At 42.7% G+C, this 12842-nt stretch overlaps 1 protein-coding gene across 1 annotated transcript in view; it reads left to right on the top strand.

Moving 5' to 3' along the window:
* The first annotated feature begins 11461 nt into the window (after nt 1-11461).
* Nucleotides 11462-12842, top strand: part of TNPO1 (transportin 1) — a 77740-nt gene continuing 76359 nt past the window's right edge. Inside the window, exon 1 of the mRNA XM_062599135.1 lies at nt 11462-11533. The gene's annotated coding sequence lies outside the window, so the exon portion shown is untranslated. The remainder of the gene's footprint in view (nt 11534-12842) is intronic.

Here is a 12842-nt window from a genome sequence, read left to right on the forward strand (position 1 = left end):
TACTGTGAATGAAAAGAAGGTTAAAGGATAGGGTCAGTATACAGCTAGTTCACTAATCAGCCACTGGCCTCTTACCAAAAACAGCATTCAAATCTCATTAAACTGCTCTTTATCTAGTGGAGGAAGAATGTACATCAGCTGCCTTCATTGAAGGACAAACGGCATACAAGTGTTACAGCTCTTACTGCTCTCAGGGATGAAAGAGAGGAGGGAAAATGCACAAATAGCATCTGCCAGGTGTTATTTTGTGAATGTTATGTGATGGACAGCAGAGGAACAAGAAAAGACAATAGCTGAAAACTTTGGTGACAGATGAGAATGAAGGAAGAGTCCTCAATTTTGTGGTTAAAGTGCAGGTCTCAGCTGACAGATTTAAGCGAGGTTTGTAGTTCTCCCAAAAACTTCTGGGATGAGGCTGGCAAGTCACCTAGGTATCAGTTCTCAAAATTCTTCATTTAGACAAGCTTGAAAGAAGTGGGCAATATAGGTGGGATCAGTCACTCAGAGCATCTTGCTGTAACTTTCTCACATGAGCCCCTGAAGCTGAGGTAGAGTCTGAGGCATGAGAAGTTAATGGTTTCAAGTAGAAGCTCTGTTACTTGTGTAACCTGCTGAGCCCCCAAAGAGGCAGGCTCTAGTGGTCGTCCTTCCCTTGTAACCTCTCCTCCCTGCCTGCAATGTCACTGTAGAGGCTGGTGGATACTATGCAGGGCTCAGTGGGGCTCCTCTTGGTTTGCTACAATCGTGTAACCTCTTTGCTTTCTGCCCAGCTTGTGCTATCCTTACTGATACAGGCAGTATCTGATTGATAGGATTGCCACTAAAAGAACAACTTGCATTTGTATACCTCACATACTGGGGTGCAAACAGACAAGACTGGGCCCTTAAAAATCTGCTACCCGTATGAACACCCAGGAGCACCGCTCTGTGAATCCCACTTACGCTTTCCTCCACCCCCTTCCATGGATGATGGAACATATTTTACTATAGCACACAGATTTCTCAGTTTCTACAGTTCCAGCGCACTGTATGAAACACCGTATGAACCGAAGGCAACCAAGTGCAATGTGAGTCTCACTAATCATTCATTCTTTCATTCGTGGATTGTGCCCTGGGAAATGACTAGTTGTGTTGAACTACAAAACTTGATGCATTAGAGGTGGGACATTACTTAGGAATGATCTTTGATTAACTTCTTCAGGTTAAACAATTAAGTAAATACTGCTATGGATGGTCTTAAAAAGGTGATTATTTAAAGTATAATTCTCATGACATTGACATCTCATATATTCATATCTCATATATTTCATGACATCTCACATATTCTCATGGCAAATATTGTTCTCATGACATTGTCACTGAGAAAATCACCAGAATAGTAATAGGAATGTCTTAAGTGTTTAAAAAAGTTATTTTTCTACAAACAGATCCATAATAAAAATACAAGAAAATTACTTGTTATGTATGTGATATGCTATCATTTGAAAAGGATAAGATCTCCAAAAGAAAATGAAGTGATTTCTGAGGTTTATATGGGATCACATGCTATCATCTCATTTCAGAAAGGGGACTTTTCTCATCTAGAACTGCCATATGCTTCCTTCCTTGACAGATAATGATTTGTCCATCAGTTTTAAATTTCAGCATACCAAAGGAATGAACAAAGCAAATATTAAATTGACTTACTGTACTTCTTTTTTGGTTCATAACCACTTATATTTTTCTGATCTATATGTCATATTTTTTATTTTTTCAGAAGGGATATTGCACAGTGACAATCATAGTAAGTTAGCCTTGAAGAAATTATATCTATCAAAAATCATTAGCATAACTTTTAAAGAAATAAAAAGAAACACTGCTCCAACTGAGTAGAAGTACAGATCAACATGTAGTGTGCAACTTTCTTTTGTGGGAAGAGACTACTGAAATTATTTCTTTTAATTGGTACGGAAGTGAAGCTGTCTAATGAAAATAGCTGTTATTTAAAGATGACAGGCAGAAATGATGATAACCTCCCTGCACAGAGCTGTCTTTAGTAAGCAAGCATTTCTTATGGAACGGGTGTTGGCTGTCATGCTCTAGTACTAGCTGTTGTCTGGCAAAACAGTTTCCAAACTGAGACCACTGGTGGTCCATGTGGTCAGGATAATTGGTCATATGCATATAGGGAACAATATAAAACAGCTAGACCCTAAATGTAGCCATTTGAAAAATTAATGTTAAACTGGACATAATAGGCTGCAAGAAAATGGGAAGGTTGGCAGAAGTCTGTCAGTTCAAAAGGCTCTGGGAAAACCAGTCTGCAGTAATGCCAGGAAACTGATACTCTCTCTTAGATCTGCAAAATTAGTAATAAGCTCCAAAGTAATTTGATATCCCTTTATGACAAAAGGAGATAAATACAAACCAAATATACAGTCTGAATATGTCAGAGCACTGGGACACTTCTGGAATTTCTCCTTATAGAATCTCTCAGGACTGCTGACTACCTGGTAAGAGGTAGGGAAGGAAAACAGGGTTTTACAACCATGAAAGTCTGTCAGACCAAAAATGTTGGTGTCTTAAGTTTTTCTAGCTTATTTTTTTCTTTTCTTTTTTTTTTTTAAAAAAAAAAAAAAAAAAAAAAAAAAAGGAGAGAGATTCCAGAAGTCAAATACTTTGCCAGCCAGGGCTGCTTGTTTTTCCTTTCAGCAGTCAACACCACAGAATATCATTGAGTGAAGATCGTGGGAGCCTTTTATTGTAGGCCAATGAAAGAGAGCCACAGGCTCTGTATAAAAATAGATTAAGAGTATAGACTTTCTCTTTGTAAATGAAAACATTATCTAATAAGAGAGTGCTGCTAAGACTGAAAGCTCCAGACAGCTGACTTTCATCCCTAGGAGGGCACGTGCCTTTCCTCAGCTCCCCCGTCTTCAAGGGAAGCGTGCGTGGCGCAGTACAGAGCACCTCTTTGAGAGCCCCTGGCCGCCTCCCTGGAAGGACCCTGTGGACGCCCAGGCCTGTGCTGAGCGCGAGGAGAAGACAAGGCCACCGCGTCATCCCCACTTCCGTCGCTGAGCTGGCGGTGAGAGCTAACAGCTTCCAGTGCGCACAGACACACCAGAAGAGTTAAGAGGGCATCATGTAGTCTCTGCCCCGCCGTTACGCTTGCAAGAAGATCAAGCACAGTTTGGTCCCAACAGTGTAGTTACTGTTGCTGCAACAGAGAGTGTAAGGAAGGTTGTGCAATAAATGCTCTTAGTAATCTCCGGGATGAGTCTGGCTAGCAGTCAGACTGCCTCTGGGGATCAGGAAGAAATACACGCCAGAGCAAGAGCCCTGCTGCCATTCAGCCAGGTCCGGTGCCTCAAATGCTATAAATTAATTTAGCTCAGTTAATGACTGTTTTTTCAGGCTCATCTCTATTTACACTTCTTAAAAGAGTTTGGAGGGATATTTTGTCCAAGAAAGGTCAGTAAGTGTCTTTCTCAACATGTTTCCTTAGCAAAAATGTTTACAGCTTGTGCTGGAATACTTTCCAGGGATGCCTGTCCTTTGATAAATCTCCAATATCTAAGTAAACACAGGCCCAATTACTCATTCTTTCTTCTTCTTTTGAAAGCCAGTCATTTTTTCTCTCATGCCTAAAATGTTCATCATTCTCTCTCTCTCTCTCTCTCTGTTTTGAAATCAGCTTTGAATTCGCTGTGTTCAGCAGCCATTTTTACTGGGGAGGAAAAAAAACGATGTTTTTTAAATTACATTGATGATGCCTTGAGAAAGAGAAGCTTTCAGATTTTCAAAGGTGGCTGTCATAGCAGTATTGCAATCATCCAGAGTTACTTTTGAATATTTTTCTGAGTTAAATATAGGCATTTTACCAAATATTTGACCTCATGTTTTTATCTAAGTGGAAATTCTTGTTTTAAATAACTTAGTGCCTTTGAAAATTTATCTCTTAGACCGTTTTGTCTCCACTGGACAATGAGTGAAATCCTAGCACCATATAAAATGTGGGAATGTTGCCAAGGTTTTCAATAGGGCCAGAGTTAGTTAGGGACTATGTCATCATTTTATATTTACCATACATTTTTTCAGGCTATCCAGCCTGAAATATGGCTTGGATATTGTAATATATTTTAAACTGTAATTGGAAAACATATACAACTTGTCCTTTAAATCTGTACGTATAACAAAAAGATTAAGAACAGAGAAGTAAAGCAACCCAGTTGTTTGTTTGTGCCACTGAAATATTTCATTATATAATACTTATGCTTCATGCAATTTATGTTTTTTATGTCATCACTTTGGCTTTAAGTATTAAGTTATTTACAAATAAGACTCACTGCAATGCAAGTAATTGATTTCTCTATTTTTGTATCATCATGGCTGAGCACTTTGGGATTGTGTATCCTAATGGAACAGTAATTGTATTTCTCCTTAAACATACAGTATAAGAAGGCACATAGAAATCTCAGCTATGTCAAAATTAGTACAAATGTAACCAGCCTGTTTACAGATGGAATTTGGTGCTTTTTCATTCTCTAGATGAGGATTTGTCGCTATCTCTTTGAGCCCAGTTGTGAGAAAGAGAAATGATTCTATAATATGAGAAGAATACTGCAACAGGTATTTTTATCAAAATAGTCTGGGGTACATACAGGTCCTTATATCTCCCTTGTATCCAGACCCTTGCAACTGCTCCTGATCTGTTTTTAAAGGATGTGGGTAATCGCTTCAGACCCAATGAACAGTGCGTTCCTTGTGGGTGAGACCTCCAGCTACCACAGAAATTAATAATAACCTCTGCAATTTGATTTGCAATCTGGTTTCTAGGCCAGCCTTTCCTGAACAATTTCTAGCCAAAGACACTCTTCCAGAAATGAGCAGTACTCCATACATCGCTGCGTTCAGCCCCCTAGATCTGCCATGACCTGTCGCTGGCCCCCGTTGGCTGCGCTACCAGCTCTGGGAGGACCTTCGCTTAGACAAGGCTCGCCCGGAGCAGGACACCACGTCAGCGACTGCAGCCGGTCTCATGCCGGCCCCTGGCATGCTGGCTCCCAGCCACACAGTGTGGGGACACTGGCGCTGCTTCTGTAGGGCCATGACGCCTCTGCCAACTAGGCGCTGCACTGCTTCTGGCTTTATACCTCACCAGCTGGAAGCTGCTGCATTAGGGTATGGCAACCTGCAATAAAGGAAATCAAGGACCAACAAAGAAAGTGATGTAACACTTTATTTCAAGAGAGAATTAGGTAAATTAAATTAGATAAATTAAGAAAACTGGCAATCCTCCTTCTCTTTCTCTGAGTCACTTCTATTCCCAGTTCCACTGCTCCTCTATCTTGGATCTACCTGCTATCCCCGCTATCTTTTTCTCTCTTTCATAGCCCTTCCCTTTTTTCTAGTGCCTTTTCTTTCCCTGGTTCTTTTTCACCAAGATGTTTTTATCTTTCTGAAGTCTCAATCCTCTAAGCCAATCTCTAACCTCTCACAGTATTTCCTTCCTTTCTATCTCCTCCAGGACCGCTGCCTAGGAGATAACCCACATACAGATGTTCACAGTTGCTTCCTGGGTTCGTGTAGGCCACTAGCATTGCTCCTGGCAAAAAAAGAAGAGGGACTCACGAATTACTTTGCTGCTCTGTTCCCTTCACTCACTGCGAAGACAGAAATAAGGAGTCTTAACTTGTGTCTCTACACCCCTCTTTGTTGATTTTGTTCTCCCCATATAATAAAAAGAATGAAATGAAAAATCTTTGCTAGGTAGTCACTTTCATCTTTTCCTGTGGTTCTACTACTGTCACTTTATTGCTACTTTTTCACCCACAAAACAAGTGTTTAAAACTTTTAAAAAGATCAGCGCTAGTGGCAGTAGAGGACGTTCTCAGTGTAACTCACTAGACTTTTTCAGGTGATCTGCAGCGATTTCTGCTGTCTGTGAAGTGCTGCTGTTTCCAGATGGAAGGCTAGTGACTTTATGAAGCAGGAATCCAATAGGATCCAGTGTTCTACTGAAAAAAGCTTGGCTGGTCAATAAAGAACAATATGAAGATGATGGGAAGAATTTTCTGTTATAAATGATACCTAGATAGATGACTAATGGTTATTGTGGCTACAACTGCCACTAATCTTGGTTTACATGTTGATGACCTGCTTCACATCTTCTCTCTGTTCATTTACTTAACAGCTTGAACTTTTAACCTGCCCAATGAAACTTCATACTTAGTTTATTTTTATTTTGTTTTAATTTAAACACATTAATGTCAATACATTTTTTACTTTTACTACAGAGCATTTACATTTTAAATTCCACTCAAAATGTACTTGACATCCATGAGTAATCTCAGAGAAATAGGTGGTGTAGATTGCTTGAGGCAATAGCAACTTTAGTTGCTACTGTTAAATTTATCTTTAGTTGTGAATCAAAACTTGTAGAAAGGCCACTTATTTCTTCATAGTAATACAAAATAGAAAGTAACTTGAGACAGATCTCAACACCTAAGACCAAACACTAACTTGACTATACATAGTTGAAAAAATATTTTTAATTTAAAAAAAAAGTGGATCAAATTCTTGCAAGTAATGACCCAAATGTAAAAAGTTAATCTGTCATTTCTGGTAACAGTGAGTTCTTTAGGGTGCCAGCATGACAGAGCTAGTCCATGAGTCTTACTAAAAAGAAGTACTCTTAGCTAGGCAAAATATCAGTGATATTATTGTGTTTTTGTAGACCAGGCACTAGTTAAGTTAGTCACTTTGCACATACTGAAGGTCAGTGGAAAATTTGGTCTATGAAATTAACTAATCTGCGATACTTCCTGCATTTGAGCAGCATCCCCAGATAATCATATGTGTGAGTGACCAGGTCCTTGCAAGTTTAAGTTGTGTATTTTATCTTACTTTGTTCTCCCATCTATGATGCTTCCAAAAAAAAGTGAACTGAGTAATATTGAACAAATCCTGCCATATTTTATTAGAATACTTAACTCTATGAAAACATAGATTTCATTAGCGACTTAAATATTTTCTTTCTTCCTTTTTCTATTTTCTTACTTCTTTCTGTTTTTCTTCCTTTCTCTTCCCCTTTCTCTTTCTTTCTTTCTCTTTTTTTCATTCTTCTGTTCTTTCTGTTTGTCTGTCTTACTCTTCTTAGTAGATTAAAACCGGTGTATTAATGCAGACTTTTAATGTGGACTTTCTTCTCCATTTATAAGACAGCAGTGCTCTGTCAAGTTGCTCATTTTTGCTAAGTTTCTTGATTTCAATTATTTCTTGCCTAGGCAACACGATAACTGATTGTATTCTGCCAGACCCACTAATATTAGGCAAGAATAAACATCCCAGAAACTAACTGATGGAGAGCCACACAAATCAACTTTGTTTTTCCCCTCACTTCGATGGTCAATGAAACAGTAATATTAACATTTAAATATTGTCCGTGAAATTTGAGTTAACATCTCACTGATATGAATTGGACGATAACATCTCTTCCATCTGTTGTTTTAGACTCTGCAAACTTAGGCAAAGATTACAACTCTTTTACATTTAATTAAGGATTTCAGGGTTTTCTTCAATTGTAACTTTACACTTACTTGCAAATACAATGCTTAAATATTGGCATATAAGACAAAAACTTGGAGGAATCACAGACCACCTTTCCACTATAGAACTTCTATAGAACACCTCAGTCTGATACCTATTTCTATGCTGAACAAACCAAAAAATCAGTTCAGTGATTCTTGGTAAGCTAGAGAACAAATTTGCATGGGAACTGCATAGTTTCCCTTATGACTAAGAAAACTACTCTTGTATCCAGATGACTTCATCTCAACTGCATGCTCTTGCCAAGCAAAATGAGACGTTTAAAAGGCAATTGATCAGGATAACAAACTGTGATGAAAATACCTAAAGTTGCTCCTAGAAAGAAAGATCTGCAATCATATAGAAAGAAGTGAGTACAGTGCAGCCTACAATTAGAAGAAAAATTAACTGTATACCTGTATAATGCCCAGCCTAGTACAATGTAGAGATAGTTAAGCTGGTTACTCTATGACTTTCTTTCTCAGGCTAATTTACTCTGCTGGGAAGACAAGTAAATTAGCTTTGCTATGTACTTTCACATCTAGGCTGCTTTTGGTACCCAGGTAACCTGCAGTCATGACAGAGTGTAATACCTACATATTCCAAATCAACATGGAGACAATGTGCTTTTTTTCAATTACCCTTTTCCATCACACGTTCTCGATAGTACGTCAGAAGTCAGCATCATCTGAAATGGACCATCAGGGAGGACTTTTCCTTTGGACAGAAGATTATCTTGGATGGACCCCTGCAGATGATGCTGAGTGTGTATGGAAAACAGGAACTATTTAAACATATATTGCTGCTGCTTATCATTAGAGCAAAAAGAGAATATAAAATAGAGTATTACTGTCTTCCGTACATACAGCAGCATACAATATCAAGTCTGAAGGTGTATTTCAATGGAGCCTAGCTAGCTAGCTGCTCCTGAAAATGTACTGCTTGCCTATAAATATTTCACTTTATTAAAATAGAGAAACATTAATAAAGTTGGCAGAAAGTTAGTACCCTGGATTTTCCTGAACTTCAGTTAGAGCCAGACAGATGAACTCTTCTTTCAGTCTTTGCCTCTCCTCAGTGAGAGGCCATGCGGGACCTGGATTGTTTGAATTGCAATAGCAAAAGGCTACTCTGGTGATGGGAGACTGTGAAGCACAAGGGCAGTGTGGCCACACGGGCTTCCCAGTCACATTCAGCAGGAATACCTGAGTCAGTTATGCCAGTTCCGTATCTTTCCTATATTATGAATGGATTAAAATACCTGTAGTAGGAAGTGGGAGATAGCACCACAACTTGAGCATGTTTAGTTCCCCTCTACGTACCTACTAAACCCTCTGTGTTGCCACAGGCTCCTTCCCAGATCTTTAGCCTGACGGCAGGGCCACAAACAGCATGATGAGATTGGCTGCAAATCGCTTGTGCAGTATGGCAGATGGGCTAGCCAGTTGGTGCTGACGGACTGGTCGTGTACTAAACAGTTAACAGCCCTTCCTCCGACCCCTTTGAACCTCTCCTTGTTAGTCCAGCCCTCTCTTTCACCTAGCTCCCAGCGGTCATAAGCCTTGAACTTAGTTATCTTTCTGAGATCTTGGCCTGTCAGTCAAATTCAACTGCAGTTTGGTTCAAAACAGATAGGAAAAGATTAATAGATATCTAGACATGCAAACAGAGACTAGGATTGCATAGCTTCATGCCATGAGGAAAGCAGGCCAGGGTCTGACTGATGATTGCTATACGAAAATGCAGATAGATATCTTTTGTGAATGAACCAGAGAAGTCTGAAAACTGGAGTTCTCTGGACTCTGAGAAGGTGGTGTATTTTCACTGTCTTTTTAGCTTCTATCTTGGTTTTTGTTCATTAAATGTAATAAATAAAAAAGGTAAATGGGACCATTTCATTTACATATATGTGCACTATGTAAATGCACACCACAGATAATACAAAATACTGTTTTTAACTGTGCAAATGCATTTTTATTGTTGCACTATATTGACTCTTTTTGATTGGAATATTTGTTTTGTTTCTATTATATAATGAAATATCATTGAACAATTTTAATCATTTCTATCAGCAGCTTTTACTTTGACCTGTCAGGTCTCATGTTTTCAATATATTGACAAATTTGGTGCTTATCTCCTTTTCTCCAGCCATGGCAACTGCAACTAAGACATTTGCATCCCAGTGTTATGGCTTCTTCGCTGACGTAGCTCTGGCTGGCATGTAGAATCACAGTGCTGGAGGTAAGGTATATAATTTATATCCCTGCACGCAGAAAGGCTGAACTGCAAGCCATAGCCCACATACCTAATGTAATGTTAGCTGAAAGATCTGGTTTTAGTGTCAGATTGTTGGTAGCCTGTGAGATTGTTGAATACATAAATATTAAGCTAGAACTCAGGGTAGTACAACTAAGTACAGTCTATAACTATAATATAATCTGCTCTGAAAGTTATGCAGTAAAATAATACTTGAGAAAAATAATAGGTATTTAATGGGACTATGTAGGTATGTTTTTTAATTATGGAAGCCACCTTTTGAATGGGTACATACAGATCTTTCAGGACAAGGAAATCTAGAGGTAGTACTGAAAAAGTGTTAATACTTGCAGGATCACCAGACAGTTCCCATGAAAATCATTAAATTGTCTTAAGTGTTGGAATAATAGATAGTGCACGTTTTGTATCTTACAAGCTTTTAGTGCTTTCAAGCTTTTCTCTGCAACAAAGAGGACTAGAAAATTACCTTTGAAAGAAATTAAAATGGAGTTTTAAAATATTGCAAGCAGCCTGGCAAAACACTAGAGCTGGTGTAACACAGCGACATTATGGCACTGTGTCAGAGAAGTGGCTGCAGAAGTGGCTTCTGCCATGGAAGACACCGTCACGGGATGTTGGCGGTTGTGATACGATGATGGCGTGCTGAGGCGGAGGGTACGTGCATGCACGACGTGCCCGGGGGACTGAGGGAGGCCAGCAGTGCGTACCTGGCACCGTGGCAGTGGGAGACTGTGGACAATAAGCAGCGCTACCCACTCTGAGTTCACCTCAAAGTGCACAGTATATTACGTGTTTTTCGAAAAGCTCTGTAAGCTTGAGAAATCAGGTGAGGATGTTCAGCGTTGCTGCCTAATAAAAATGTGCCTAGCGCTTACAGTCAGGCAGAGGTTGCCTCTGTAACTTGTCTGGACACCACCGGCCTGAGTGAACGTGGCCGCCGTCCTCCGCTCGCGGCAGCCGGCCGCACTAGTCCGCAGCGGCCTCGGCGGTGCACTTGCGCTGCTGATCCAAGATGAAACCCAGGGTGCTGCTTCTCCGCTGCCCTGCCCTTAGCTTCGCCGCGCAGCGGTATTCTTCTGACAAGTGCCTCAGCGGCGGGCGGCGGGGCCTGGCTGCGGGAGCGCGGCGGGGCCGCGGCGGGCCGGGGCCGGGGCCGGCGGCTGCTGCCGTTGGTGCCTCGTTGCGGGGGCGGCGGCGGCCGTTTGGCAGAGCGGCGCGTGGGCGCCTCCGAGCGGGGCACACGCTGGGCGGGGGCGGGGGTTGCTCCGCCCGCTCCCCCTCCCCCGGGAGGAGGCCGTGCCTGGCGCGGGCCCTCTGCGGAGGGGTGCGGACGGCGGCGGGGGCGAGCGGGGAGCGCCTGGGGGCGGCGGCCGCGGCGGAGCAGCGAGGGCTGGGTGGGGCAGGGCAGCCATTTCAGCGCCGGCTCCATCGCGCCCCAGGCCGCGGGTCGCGGGCGAGGCCACCGTTGCCGGGGTGACGGGCCGGCGGCGCCCCCGCCCGCCCCCGCGCGCCGGGCCCCGCCCCCCGGCCGCCCCCCCGGCCAATCGGAGGGGCGGTGGCGGCGGAGCGAGGTTCCCTTTGTTCAGCCATTTCAGGGGCCGGAGCGGCGTCTGGCGCGGAGCCGCGGCGGGAGAGGACGGGCCGCTCCCTCGCCACTCCCCTGCCGCCGCGCTCTGGGATGGTGTGGGTAGGTGTCCGAGGGGCGGGCCGGGCGCCCCATCCCCGGCCCCCCATTCCCGGCCCCCGCGGCCTTTCCCCGGAGCGCTCTGGCCGCGGGGCCGGGCGAGGGGCGCCGCCGGGCAGGGCAGCGGGCGCAGCGCGGTCGTGGCCGCCGCCTTGCGCCGGTGGGTGGGGGTGCGGGGGGCCGCGGCCGGGCCCGTGGGGCGGGCGGCCCTTCCCCGGGCACTGCAGCGGGCCGGGAGGTGAAAGTCGCCTCTGAAATAGGAACGTGGCCTTTCTTCCTGCCTCGCTTTCTCGAGTGTGTAGTGGCAGCCCCGTCCAGATCTGTTCTGGTGCGATCTTCTTCTTCCTTTTAATTATCTAAGAAATGCTAGAGAGGAGGGAAAACTCCCTGTGTTTTTTGTTTTTGAGGGAGGGGTGTTACCGGTTTAGGGGCTCGATAGGATTAGCCAGAGGAACTTGTAAAATCCTTTGTGGGGTGGCTGTACAAAGGGGCTGAATGTTTTTTGGTTTGGTGGTAAGTGGGTCGCTCAGCTTGCGAGCTCTTCATGCCCTTGCTCAGAAGGTAATTCCTCTCACTTGGATTTGTTCTCAGGACCCGAGAGATCCTCCTACTGTGAGGATTGTTCTGCTGCGCATTGTGGCCACCACAGCCTCACAACTTGTTGTTTCCCTGCCTGCCTCTGTTTTTAAGTAGTCCTTGATGTGGTATTTGAATACTTTGCAGATATTCTTTAATCCTTACAACATTAATTCAACAAAAAGCTGATTTGTTTCCATTCAGGAGATAAGTAACTGAACAAAAAAAATAACAAAGGCTTTTGTATCATCTTGGGTGTGCAGTTGGAATTGGAAATTGAGCCCAGATCCAAAGTCGCAGCTATGTTTAAAAATGACAGTTTAGAGTCTGTTTCTAAAAGTCCTCATTTCACATCTGATGTGTGAACTGTAGTTATTTTTGAGTTATAATGTGGGAGAATGGAAGAAAGGTGCCCCAAACTGGGAAGACTAGCTCCCACATTATTGCAGTTACTTCAGAGTACATTTTTAAAAATTCTCTAGCAAGCTTATACTCAAAGAAGTAGAGTGCAAAGAGAAAGCAAAAGTAGAGTTAAAATGCAATTTACTCTCTCTTGAAGTCTCTGGTTAGAACTAGCATTGACTAAAGGTGATGTTTACCATTGGATACAGGCAGTGACACACATTTCAGTGACTTCAGAAATTGATACAAATGTAAGCACAGCTGTTAAATTGAGCTCAGCATGCCCTGTGACAGGAAGGTAGAAATAATATTAATGATGGGCTTAGGAATGTAG

The sequence above is a fragment of the Rhea pennata genome, chromosome Z (assembly GCF_028389875.1).
Source record: "Rhea pennata isolate bPtePen1 chromosome Z, bPtePen1.pri, whole genome shotgun sequence".
In the NCBI taxonomy this organism is placed as follows: domain Eukaryota; kingdom Metazoa; phylum Chordata; class Aves; order Rheiformes; family Rheidae; genus Rhea; species Rhea pennata.